Source organism: Pseudophryne corroboree, chromosome 7 (genome assembly GCF_028390025.1).
Source record: "Pseudophryne corroboree isolate aPseCor3 chromosome 7, aPseCor3.hap2, whole genome shotgun sequence".
Classification (NCBI taxonomy): Eukaryota; Metazoa; Chordata; class Amphibia; order Anura; family Myobatrachidae; genus Pseudophryne; species Pseudophryne corroboree.
The window spans coordinates 497,810,431-497,815,130 of record NC_086450.1 but is presented as its reverse complement, the minus strand read 5'-3'; the positions used below and the strand labels follow the sequence as shown (position 1 = coordinate 497,815,130).

Below are 4,700 nucleotides of genomic sequence, written 5' to 3'. Positions count from 1 at the left end.
CAAAATAATTTGCATATATGAAAATGACTTTGCCACTTAGCCTGTGATTGCAGATGATCTAGTGTATGTTCTGTCTGCCTGCTTGGCTGACATATAAGATTGAGTGAATAGTGATTGGGATACGGTTGGTGTAATAAGTAAGAAAATATATATTTCTAAAGAATGATATAGTTTCCTAAATTCTGACGGTGTATCATATAATGTGCTCATAATATTAAATGTTATTTCTTTTTAACTTCCCCCTTGATGCTGGACATGCCCACTATCTGGAAAGACTTGGGGGGAGGGTGCTGCTGCCATGGCCCATGGCTAGACCTTACACCTCTGGTGCTGCCCATGTGGGGCCACTAGTACAAATTTTTCCAGGGACGCTTTTTGTTCCCAATCCGCCCCTGATTGCAAGTGAAGCTTGCCCACCGGAGCCATCGCAAGCTCCTCAGCAGCTGCCAGGTAGCCCTATGGCTGCGCAGACTGACCACGTCAATAGCGACACTGGCACCATGTTTTTCTGCATACATGATGGCAGCTGAAGGCTGATACATGCCTTAAACATGGCCGTGACACACCTGCGGTTTTGCAGCCACTCCCACTTTACCTCCCCCAAATGACCCTTCCTGTCAATCAATCTGCGTATAAAATGTCAGTGTGAGCAAGAGTGCAGAGGCACCTTGGTGAATGCGCAATGTAATTGTGGCAGCGCTCTGTTTTGATAACATTTACATTGTGAGCAAACATGAATTAGGCCCAGTGTCAAATGCATGCATAAGGGGTGGGGCCAGCTACCACAAGGATGGTGGTTTAGGTTTAGACTGTGGGGGGAGGGTTAGGCTGTGCCGTGGGGGAATTTAGGTTTAGGCAGCGGAGGTGGCGGGGTGTGTGTGTGTGTGTTAGGGTTAGACACTCCCCAGGGAGGGTTAGGCTGCAGGGGTGGGAGGGTTAGGTTTAGGCTGTGGGGAGGAAGGGTTAGGGTTAGGCACCACCGCTGAAGGTTAGTGTTAGGCTGTAGGGGAGGGAGGGTTAGGCTGCGGGGAGGGTGGGTTAGGAGTCCAGGGGGGAAGGTAAGTATACTTATCTTCCCCTGTTGGGATTATGAACATCGGGATGCTATGGTTGGTATTCTGATCACCGGAGTCCCAAACGCCGGGTTAGCGTTAGTCCCCAATGTTGCACTGAATCTTGCAGCTCCTGGGGTTTGCACGTAGGAAACCCTGATTTTATGCAAGGTAAAAAGAATAGCCTGTGCCTGCTCTGTGGGGATTTTAGCTGGCATGTAGCCTGCAGCTAACTGAATATCCTTATGTTAACATGGTTGACATGTTGATAGAGAGCACGTGGACAATCATCGTGTCTATAATAATGAAATGTCCACAAGATTAGAATGTCAACAAAGTGTCCCTGGTGGTCTAATGGTGACTTACCTGGAACAGTGGGCCTGGCAGCTCCAGCTGTGTCTTCTGGGCCCAGCATGACAGATGTCCTGATGACTTCCAGCAGATCCAGAGGTGCTTCTGGTAGTGAGTATGGCTAACCTCTGACCCCTAACCCTCCCTCTTCTGCCAAACCCTAACCCTCCCATAGCCTAACCCTCCCCCTAGTGCCTAAACTTCTCCTCACATAGCCTTACCCTCTCCTAGTGCCTAGCCCTCCATTCATAGCCTAACCATAACCCTCCCCCTAGTGCCTAACCCTCCCTTCCCATAGCCTAACCCGAACTCTCCCTCTAGTGCCTAAATCTAATCCTCCCCAACTGTTGCTTAACCCTAACTCTCCTCTCCCATAGCCTAACCATATCCCTGCCCAGATTGCCTAACCATAACCCTCTCCCTATTAACTAACACTAACCCACCACTCCCCTTAGTACCTAACCCTAAATCTCCCCTTCCATAGCCTAACCCTCCCCCAAATGCTTAACCCTAACTCCTCCCTCCCATAGCCTAACCCTCCCCCAAGGGCTTAACTCTAACTCTCCCCTCCCATAGCCTAACCCTCCCCCAAGTGCTTAACCCTAACTCCTCCCTCCCATAGCCTAACCCTCCCCCAAGGGCTTAACCCTAACTCTCCCCTCCCATAGCCTAACCCTCCCCCAAGTGCTTAACCCTAACTCCTCCCTCCCATAGCCTAACCCTCCCCCAAGTGCTTAACTCTAACTCTCCCCTCCCATAGCCTAACCCTCCCCCAAGTGCTTAACCCTAACTCCTCCCTCCCATAGCCTAACCCTCCCCCAAGGGCTTAACCCTAACTCTCCCCTCCCATAGCCTAACCCTCCCCCAAGTGCTTAACCCTAACTCCTCCATCCCATAGCCTAACCCTCCCCCAAGTGCTTAACCCAAACTCTCCCCCATAGCCTAACTATCCCCCAAGTGCTTAACCCTAACTCCTCCCTCCCATAGCCTAACCCTCCCCCTAGTGCTTAACTCTAACTCTCTCCCCACTGATTGGCTGGTATTTTATCTCCTGCAAGCTTATTTCCATCCAAGGCTTAGTAGATAGACCCCTAACTCTCCCCTCCCAGAGCCTAACCCTCCCTCTACTGCCTAACTGTAACCCTCTGTAACTGACAGGTAACTGATTCCTTAATTTCATCACATTATTTACTCCAGAGCACTGAAAAAGCTACAACCCCAGACTGAGCCCCTTATTCAGAGCTGGACGCAGATCGCTGCATGCGCAGCCAAATCTGCGTCCATCTCCTCACATGTTGAGGATTGCTCAGCACCGGGTCACGGCTGCTCAGCATGTGTGAGGTCGCCTTCCGATGCGCGAACGCATCGGAACTAAGGTTGACTCCTGGTAACGCAAATCGGATGCGCTGTCAGACGGTTGGCTGCCATTTCTTTAATCGGAGCAGCTGTGTGCCATGTAACGCAGCTGCCTGTATAAACGTTCCTGGCCCGCAGCAGCGACGCTGTCAATCACATACAGTAATCTTAATTTCCTTTGATTTCCATTTCTCTATCTGTTCCTCCATCTATTAGCAGATCACTTCTCCTCCAGGGCTGACACTGGAATATAAAGGCCCATATAGACGGGCCGATGCAGGAGAGATGTGTGCTGAGCGAACCGCTCAGCACACATCTCTCCCGCCGCTCAGCACAGCGCGATCTGTGCTGAGCGTGCATGGGGAGACGGGGGGCCGCTCACTTCATGCATGCAGGCCAATCTAGCAGCAGCGATAGCGATGTGCGGGGCTGCGCATCGCTATCACTGAGGGGGCTACACACGGAGCGATCATGCTGATATTCTAAGCAATCTAGTCAGATTGCTTAGATTAGAATATCGCTCCGTGAGTACCCCCCTTAACACACTACAAACTCAAATCATGTACAAACTCAGAATATTCTTGGCCACTACTGCGAGAGTAAGATGTGTTTAATTTATAATCCTTTGGCAGTATTGTCATTTTATTTGAATTAATTGTATTGAAATGTTCTTTAGATATGAGAGACCCATTTACAGAAACAAGTGTTGACAACATTTCAGCCAAGATGAGTCGCGTTAAGCTGGAAGGTGCAATGTCGGAGGTGAGCCCCTGTGCTAAGGTAATAGATGCTGCAGAATGTGCTTCTCTGGTCAGCCATCAACATCCAGGCAATATTTATTTTTATCATCTTTACTGTGAACAGTATATGTAACGTTCCATAACATGGAGGCTTAACAAATGTGTAAGTACACTATAACAACGAAGAGAGACTACAATATGACAGCGTAATACACAGTGCCACCTACTGTCCCTCCAGTACAGCTTCTCCTGTCATATACTTAGCCCAGTGGTTCCCAAACGATTTCCCAAAGATTTATACCTGGTCTGAGGTCAGTAGCAGTGTCTTTATGTACAGTTCTTTCATTAACTTGCTAATTATTGGTTTCAGCAATGCAGAAAGGTTTAGTAGTCATTTGGCTGTCGCACACTGGCCGGACATTATATCATCTCAAGCTTCTGTTCATTAGAAATAATGATTTCATGTTAGTCTATTTTCTTTCACCAGACGGAGGAGGCGTCTGGCGGCTCAGTGACACCCGGGAGCAACGGCAAAACGTACAGGTAAGGCTAGCGCAAATGTCCGTGGGTTGCTGGGAACTGGTAATAAACTCCAGGGAGTATATAAAAGTGTTGTACACTACATACTGTATAATATAACATGATTACATCACGTCCCAGGGAGAGATGTATCAAGCCTTGGAGAGAGAGATAATGTGAAGTTGCCCAAAGCAGCCAATCAGTTTTTTACTGATATTTTAAGACTGCATTAGATAAATGACATTTAGTATCAGCATTACACCTTAATATCAATTATTTCAAGTATTCTTGCTAATTGGCAAATCTATTTAAATACATAACTGTATGTCACCTTTATGCTGGTAATATCATCACTACATTGGGTTGCATAATGACCTCTTTCCTCTCTTCTTCAGGCCGTATCTGACTCCTAATCAGCTTTTCCACTGCTCAGAGACCGGAATTAAGTTCCAGGTGAAATACCCAGTGACCATTGAGTATGGGCTGGAATACGGGGCGGACTACATGACACAGATTCAGAAGAATGGATGTGAAATTGCGGGTCCGCTGTTTAAGATAAAAGCTGAGCCTGGGGCAGTGTCAGCGGTGTATCTGCCACATTATGTGAGCTTAGAAGGTAAATCACACAAACATAGTCACCTCTGTTTGACCTAATAGGTAACGTATGTACAGTGGTGGATCC

The 4,700-nt window shown here is 47.9% G+C and overlaps 1 long non-coding RNA gene across 1 annotated transcript; it reads left to right on the top strand.

Annotated features, from left to right (window-relative positions):
• The first annotated feature begins 3,296 nt into the window (after positions 1-3,296).
• LOC134943923 (uncharacterized) lies at positions 3,297-4,016 on the top strand. Its single transcript, XR_010181828.1, has 3 exons — positions 3,297-3,358; positions 3,436-3,521; positions 3,987-4,016. It is a non-coding gene; the product is annotated as an uncharacterized LOC134943923 (long non-coding RNA).
• The last annotated feature ends 684 nt before the right edge of the window (positions 4,017-4,700 follow it).